This window comes from Schistocerca piceifrons, chromosome 1 (assembly GCF_021461385.2).
Source record: "Schistocerca piceifrons isolate TAMUIC-IGC-003096 chromosome 1, iqSchPice1.1, whole genome shotgun sequence".
Taxonomy (NCBI): domain Eukaryota; kingdom Metazoa; phylum Arthropoda; class Insecta; order Orthoptera; family Acrididae; genus Schistocerca; species Schistocerca piceifrons.
Genome location: NC_060138.1, coordinates 904265767 through 904274679, shown reverse-complemented (window position 1 = coordinate 904274679; position 8913 = coordinate 904265767). Strand labels below are relative to the sequence as shown.

General features: G+C 41.7%; 1 non-coding gene across 1 annotated transcript; it reads right to left on the bottom strand.

The window, feature by feature from the left end:
* Positions 1-2947: 2947 nt before the first annotated feature.
* Positions 2948-3029, bottom strand: Trnal-aag. The gene has a single exon. It is a non-coding gene; the product is annotated as a tRNA-Leu (tRNA).
* Between the last annotated feature and the right edge of the window lie 5884 nt (positions 3030-8913).

Here is an 8913-nt window from a genome sequence, read left to right as displayed (position 1 = left end):
ATTTGCAAGTATATTGGCAACTGATTTCCACACAACGCTGTTCACGAGACTGGCGTTATCGTATTAAGAGTTGCAACGTTCTAACCACAGAATTAAATACTGCTGTTAAAAATTTACTTTAAGCAATGTCCCAAGAAAGAAAGCGTAGTTTTACCTCGTATGCAAGCACAACATAAATTTAAATGAAAATTTTTAAGGCTTTAAAACGAATAACCTAGCTAATTAATAACGTGCAATTCAACAGATTATAAAGTTTGGATGGGATTTAAATTACAGAGTGTGGTAGCGTGTTTCCAGAATTCTCATAATTTTGAGGTTAAATCTCTCCACAATGCACAGCGCCATTCATAATCATTTTTTGACTCATTCGGACTAATTTAACTAACTCAAGAAGTTCTTCTTCACACCGTCTGTTCTCTTCCAGTGGCCCAAATTGGTACGAGTTCCAGACTGAAGAACGACACTTACGAACGGCCCGATTAAGGATTTTTTTAAGTGAAGAGTACTTCATTAGAATTCTACTGCCAAATCTCATTTTGGTATCTGTCTTCCTATTGGTTAGATTTATATAAGCTTTCCGTATTAAATCGCTCTATACACATATTCCTACATACGTGACGACTGATTCCAGCGAGTAGTCGGCAACTGTGTAGTCAAAGGACATAAGAAACTTTCATCTATTTGTCCGCATTACAAAACGTGTATTTATATTGAGGGTCTGCTCCAAATATTTGCATCATATGCTGAGCATCTCCAACCCACAATGATATGCTAAGGACCAGATCTTACTGTATTCAATTACACAGTCTGCGTACAGCTTTAAGGGACGTCTGATATTGTCTGCCATAAAACAGTAACGATCCTATCTAACTTCCTGGATGGACGCTACTTCCGCTTTTGATAGCATCTCATCATTGAGAACTGACTTCAAGTTCTGTTAATTGAATAGATGCCTTTGTCTAATGTGAGACCGAGGTCTCTCAAATTAATTTTGGTTCGGATCTCCCTCCTACTGCAGACGACAGGCAATGTAATATCAGGTGTTATCATTCCAGTTCCTGGATTTTCTACTTATTTGCCGACCGGGGTGGCCGTGCTGTTCTAGGTGCTACAGTCTGGAACCGAGCGACCGCTACGGTTGCAGGTTCATGCCTCGGGCATGGATGTGTGTGATGCCCTTGGGTTAGTTAGGTTTAATTAGTTCTAAGTTCTAGGCGACTGATGACCTCAGAAGTTAAGTCGCATACTGCTCAGAGCCATTTGAACCATTTTTCTACTTATTTTAGGTAGCAGTTGTTCAATAGCAGAGTTGTTGCTAAGTGGGTTCTAACGGATTTGTTATTCTAGCCGAAATAACCACTTCTGTTAATTACTAAATGGGTTGTATGGTGTAATTGTGCGTAGTTCAGTAGCGCAGTTAAAAAAAGTTATTATTTTGAGAAAATTTGAACAATGATACATGAAGATTATGATCGTTTTATATGTGTCTACTGTAAACCTACGCGAATACTACAGAAGAAAAGGAGAAAGGAGGAGAAACAGAGGAAAGAGAAGATAAAGAGAAAGATATAGCACTGATGTAATACCCAAACAATGGGTCTTGACCACGTCGCTACTGTGCACGGTAGAACCTCTTCAGTCTTAGTTTTAATCTGTTATATGACTCGTATAGAATTTGCCCACGCATCTGAACAAAACCCATTCGGGACATGACTGAAATGGGGGACAAAATGGAATGCAGGCTTGGAAACAAATTATTCATTATACTGCCAAATGGACGTGCCACTCAAAGTGAATTATTGACCACGCTGCTGTTAACGGCATTCCGCATCAAAGAAGTTAATGAAATGTCAACTGCGGTCCACCTAAATCCCATTCACTGATTTGTCCGGGGGCTTGATGTTCGCCGCAGCTAATTAAATGGAAAGGCAGTGGCGCCTCCCCCTATCTGCAAAGGAAAAAAACCTCGAATATACGTACCCGATCCGTTCCTTCTAGCCGGCGTTTCTATAAGGAATTAATTAAACTGATTCCTTTCCTCTGGAGACTAATATTTCTTTCTGTATAACATAAAACATGGGCTTCTAAGAAGTTTCCTGTAGGTTGTTACCAAACAGAAACGAAACGTAACTAAACAAATATTGCTGCCTAAGAACATTTGCCTTCCTTTCTTAATTTTTAAATATTTCGATAGAGTTCCCCGAAGTTCAGCGTTCCATTTTGTGTATTTACCCTCTTCACCATTTCTTTGTCCACTTCTCACTCCAACGCCAGAGTCGCAACCACACGAAACGGAGCTTTTGAAACAATCGATATTAGGAATATTTAACACACAAGAATTAAATATTGTCAGTAGCATTACACACCTTTTTGTTTAAGAATCTTCTAATGTATCACCTGTTTCTGTTTTGGTTGCGCGAATGGTTATTCTCAGCAGCAACTATCAATTTAAGTACAGAGGTAAAGGTAACTAGTTACTTCATTCATGTTTTGTTTTCGGAAATTTGGAAATTTGTGGTAAGGTCTTACGGGACCAAACTGCTGAGGTCATCGGCCCCTAAGCTTACGCACTACTTTTTTTTTAGAAACGGTGTCCACATCACACACTTCACTTTTATGAACTAAAACAAGCTGCTTACAGTTATTTCTGCATTCCAGGTGATAATAGCAGTCACTGTTAGACGTAACGTAAAACTGGGTTTGTAGTGAAAACGATGAATGCTCTCCTGGGTGCAAATGTTGCCACATTCAGCATTCTGACCCTCACTCCTTCCATTCTTCTCCCAAAGCGGTTACACTTATTCTTTCTGTGTAACCAGATTCTACGTAAATTGCGCGAATTCTTATTACCATTGATGTTCGATGTGTCTCGGAGAACTGGTTGAGAAATCTGAGATGTAGTTGATATTACTGTTCTGCCGTCGTACATGTGTGGAATTAAAATACTTGGCAGCGGTGGGATTCGAACCCACGCCTCCGAAGAGACTGGTGCCTTAAACCAGCGCCTTAGACCGCTCGGCCACGCTACCACGGCAAGCACTGTGCCTTAGCACTTCATATGCACGTAACTGCTACATGTTTTACTATTGCGAAATTTTATTTTTAGCACAAATCACTCTACCCTCCAAATCTTACATCACAAGATATCGTTTCTGCAGTCCAATAAGAGTTGAGCAATACACCTACGGCCTCGTTTAGCATTGACCGACTCGTCGTTGTGTCTCACTTGTACCACACGCTGACACATCTAGTACAACTACGTTTGTAGCTCGCAAGCTGGCTTATGCTGTGTGGTGGAGGGTACTTTTTGTACCTGTATCAGTTCCCCCCCCTTCCCTGTTCTAGACACTAATGGTCGAGACGAGGACGTGTTTCCAGTTTCCGTGAGAGCTCTAATTTTATCTTCACGGTCTTTTCGCGGGATGTACGTAGGAGGACGCAATATGTTATTGGCTGCATTTTCTAGCAAAGTACGCTCACGGAATTTTACCAGATAACCGCTCCGTAATGCAAAACACGTCACTGGCGCGAAGTAAACGTATAGTTTACACATAAGCATTTAGTTGACATGTTACACGTTTTACTATTGTGACGCCATATCATTTTTCCTGGTTTTTCTTGTGCTACTTTTGCCAACTATAATTTTGCAGTGAAAAATAAAATTCATAGTGTTTAAAATCTGGAGGAAAAGATATGAGTCACATTATTCTTGTCGTCTGAGCTCGGGGTTTTGCCTGTCTTTCTCTGTCACTTGCTTCGTTATCTTTCCTTCTCCCGGCCTTGGTTTGTTAAGATATATGAATCATGGTATAGACACATAAGTGCGGATAATTAGTTATTTATTTCAGGTAATGACTTTTGTTTCATTATTTCTTAACATTATATATTATTGCGGGGACGTAGCGAGAATTTTGTGAAGGGAGGGGGGGGGGGGTGTTTTGTAGAAAGACTAACGTATTTTATTCATTCTTAAAAACTCCATCAATAACGACAAATTTTATTCGACATTGATCCAGGAGCTTTCGCCAAGCGGAGATGTAATCTCGTTATTTAGGAGCGCTGAATGCTGTATACTGGCAAAACTGCAAAGACACAGTCATGTTACAATCTCCCTTCAGCCTCCAAGGTCATTTTACTCTCTTCTCCTTTCAGCCTGGATTGGAACAGGAGGATCAGGAACGGACGAGCGCTAATATTTTTAAGACACCGTAGTTATTATCGACAGGGCATTTGGAATAAGGATATCTATGTTCGACAGAGAAGCTAGAAGGAGTTTTGGTGGCGATAATGCAAAGGATCCGGAATTATTCAACCTTAGACTTTCTCAAATTTCCTCATTTATGTACGTATCTGTCACTTCTTTGAAGCTAAGAGACATCATTTTCTGCATTAAAGAACGTTCCGGCAGGCAAATGCAAGAGCCTGAATGAGAAAATTTGGAGTATTATTCACTTATCATATGACTATTAGTGCTCAGAGTCTTCGAAGAGATTCTGGGCTCGTCTTCGTTTGCAGCTCTTTTCATTTCAGCAGAGGGAATTAAAATCGTTCAGGGAAGAAAGATATTCGGAAGGAATTGGCTGGCCCCTGGTCTATAGTAAAGGACCAATCCCGGCATTTGCCAAAATTGAAAATGGAGACCCACAGAAAACCATTTTCAAGGCAGCTGGTGGATGGATTCAAACCACATCGCCTTCCGAACCCAGGGAGTGCTAGCTCAGCGACCCAACATGTAGAGTTACACCAAGTAGATGGAGAATGTGGAAAAACTAGTTGCTGTACATTGTTTTAAAGTAAAATAAAATTCCTCACTACAGAAGATTGAATTCCTACCTCGCTTTTTGCTTTTAGTTGTGGATATTGTGTCATTTGATAGTGCATGAATGCATGCACATTTTAAGATTTAATTGTGCATGGAATTACGTGCTTCAGTTGATATCGTGTTACAACAGCGTAAACATATTTTGAACGGAAGGAAAAGGGGGGGGGGACAGGGGGAGGGATGCAGAGTGCAGTCGGTCCGAACGAAACCAAGCAGCTCGCTGAAAAAATCTTTCAGAAACGAAATATAGAATGTGCCGTCATCCTCTACACCTTCCGCTATCCACAAACCCTTCCCCATCGTTCCGTACCGAAACTGGTTTTAGTATCTGAGTGCCGACGCGGTGACCACACTGAGCGATATTTTGCCATTTGGGCTACTGATAGTAGAATATTAAGCAAATTTTTTAAAGAAATGCAACCTTCGCCGTTTGGGCGACATTTTTGTTGATGAACGCTATTTTTGGGTGACACAGACAAACCTAAATATATTTTTATGCACTTATTTTAATTTAAGTCACTTTTAATGATATCCACTCCTCCGCTGCCTTGTGAAATACTGAAGTATTGCAATCCCAAAGTTCTGCCAGTCTCTAAATAACGATTCCAGTGCTAATATTAAACTGCTATAGGCTATTATAGTAGTGCGTACATACTTTTAACTTACCGTATCGCTAGGGGATGAATCGAAATCGATTTTCATCTTCTTTCTTGTTATAAAGTTATCCATAATTCGAAACTATCACAACAACACACAGTAGCACTTACATTAAATTCAATAGGAGTTAAGAACCCAACGGATTAACAAAACAACTGAATTCAAACAAGACCATCAAATGCTCTTGGTTAAAATAGGGATGGGCGACAATAACATGGATGTACAGATAGTTTAAATCTATCGATAGAGCGTATTCCTTTTTCGTCTTATGAAGAAAATCAAAATATCTTTCAGTTTCACTACTCAGCAGCTTGGTCACGCGTAATTTCATTTAGATTACAAGGTAGAGGCCGGACCCCCTGGACCATCCCCTACCCTTTTGGCTACGGCTTTGGTTGCTGACATTTTCCCAAGTGGAAAGGTGGGTGAGTTTTATTGCATGAGCTCGTGTATCTGGCTTGAGCGACATTTGTTTAGCCGACATTGTGACCATTTCGTCGAGACAACGAATTATAGTAACTGCTCGCATATCATTTCATTAAAAATTCCGGCTGCCCAGTGCATATCAAACTAGCGCACTTGAGATGTTTCACATGTTCATGGCCACGGAAATAGGAAGGCGATCCAATGATTCTGAGAGAATAATATTTTGTTACCCATTTAAAATTCGTAGACTTTTCGTCAATCTAACACGTCCGCTTCTAAATAAGATGATTTAAACGATCGTGCAGGTTACAAAAGAAACCTAAAAATGTATTATTTTCTCTGTTAGTGGTTCTGCGAAAGGATAAGACAGCTATCGCTCAATTTTCGTACAGTGTTTTGTTTTATCAAACCTAGCAGCTTTCATCATCTTATTCGTTGCTCAATTTTTAACCGATTATTAATATACTGCATTCTTGTTGTTTCCGTTTATCATGATGCTTCATAGCGATCAAAGGCTGACTTTTACAAATCTACACAAATGACATCTGCAGGCGGTATCAAACCGTTTAAACAAATTGCTATGTTCCGTGACGGACTAGAAGTCTACCAACAGCTGTTTTCCACACTGAAAATATGCTTCGGAAAGGCAGAAGAATGAAAGAAAAATTTACTAGGAAATAGACTGAAATGATTACTCTCCATGTTCTCTATTGACCTCGATGTCAACGGATCGTTAAACCCTGTAGACCATGTTCGTGAAAAACAATCTAACATTAACAACTTACGTCTTCGTGAAGCAAACTATCTGCTAGAATATTTGAACAGAAAAGTGCACTAGTTAGCATAAAAAACCGTTCAGATATTTCTTTAGTATCTTTTGGGCAGATTGTGGAGTCCACATGCAATTAATAGTTTCGCGTATCACTCTACTTTTCTGTTCCGATGTCTCGTGTTTGAACAATTGCATTGCGCTTCTGCGGACAACCGTCTGGTCCATTCTAGCACATACACGAACGGGTCCTGTTGCTTAGTCTTCAGCTGCATTTTCGTTCAGCGCAAGAGGCCTCGGTAGCTGACGCCAGAGGAATGACAGCTCCGGCGCAGGAATAGAGTCGTAACTAGCAGGCGCTGACGACCGTAAATGATGGCGCTTATTCTCTGCTGTCCAGCCGAGCCACGCGATCGTAACGGCCGTCTCTCACGCGAAAGCTGCTCCCTCGTCGCAGCGTCCAACGCGGAAACGAGGGTCATTTTACACAGCAACGAGCAAGCAGGCAGTTGCTTCAGGGCCAGCAACAGCACCTCGTCCTCGGCTCGTGGTCTGGTGGCTAGCACGAGTCGGGAAGTTTCTTCGCCCGGGGACTGGGTGTTCGTGTTGTCCTCATCACCTAATCATCATTTGGGAAGCGTCAAGACTGGAAATGGAAAGATCTGGAACTTGCACAGGCGATGATGACTAAGATGTTGAGCGCCCCACAAACCAATAGCATCGCGCACCCGTTGACACTGAACAGTCTTGTTCCAGTAAAATTTGTAATTCAAAGGTATCATCGCTGCAACTGTTTGTTAGGCAACAACCAATAATTGTCTGCTGTAGGCGAAACTGAATCTATTATCATTTACACTCGAGGAAGTGTGGGTCGCCTTGGTGCTGTACACTTCATTAGCCGCACCTAAACTAGTTTTACTAAAGTTTATTTGTCGACAGAAAGTTTTTAATCATTTTTCATTTACATATTTATCCTATCACTACCATTTTGCTGAGGTTGGAGTCTACTGTTGTCATTTTTCCATTTTAACAATTTACATTTGCTTTTTAAAAGCTCCGTCTTACTGTTCCTTGCCAAAACATTTTTGACACCTACGCCTCACCGTCAATTTCTGTATTACAAAACTCACACCCCTCCCGCCGGAGGTTCGAGTCCTCCCTCGGGCATGGGTGTGTGTGTCGTTCTTAGAATAAATGGCTCTGAGCACTATGCGACTTAACTACTGAGGTCATCAATCGCCTTGAACTTAGAACTAATTAAACCTAACTAACCTAAGGACATCACACACATCCATGCCCGAGGCAGGATTCGAAACTGCGACCGTAGCGGTAGCTCGGATCCAGACTGCAGCGCCTAGAACCGCAAGGCCACTCCGGCCGGCGTTCTTAGAATAAGTTAGTTTAGGTAGTGTGTAAGTCTAGGGACCGATGACCTTAGCAGTTTAGTCCCTTAGGAATTCACACGCATTTCAACATTTGAAAGCCGGCACCAAACACTGAAAATTAGCGTCACACGAGCCAAAAGAAACAATAAACAAGTGAGCAGCGTCAGTTAATCAACATCTGCCCGCATCTCGTGGTCGTGTGGTAGCGTTCTCGCTTCCCACGCCCGGGTTCCCGGGTTCGATTCCCGGCGGGGTCAGGGATTTTCTCTGCCTCGTGATGGCTGGGTGTTGTGTGCTGTCCTTAGGTTAGTTAGGTTTAAGTAGTTCTAAGGTCTAGAGGACTGATGACCATAGATGTTAAGTCCCATAGTGCTCAGAGCCATTTGAACCATTTGAATCAACATCTACCGGCCGCGCGGAGTAGCCGTGCGGTCTGATGACGCCTTGTCACGTTTCGCGCGGCTGCACCTTTCGGAGGTTCGAGTCCTCCTTCGGGCATGGGTGTGTGTGCTGTCCTTAGCGTCAATTTAGTTTAACTTAGCTAGTGCGTAAGCTTAGGAAACTATGACCTCAGCAGTGTTGTCCCATAGAACTTACCACGAATTCCAATTTCAACATTTACCAATGACAAGGGCTACATAAAGTTTCCTAAATTTCGTTTTGCGAATAAAAACTTAAGGGGCCAAGTGAGAGTTGACGGAAAATAGTCTGAAGAACAGTACATGTATTTACAACGAGCAAAAGGAGCAAACCAGGGACGTACAGGGAACGTAGGTACAGAACAAAAAATCGCTCTGAGCACTATGCGACTTAACTTCTGAGGTCATCAGTCGCCTAGAACTTAGAACTAATTA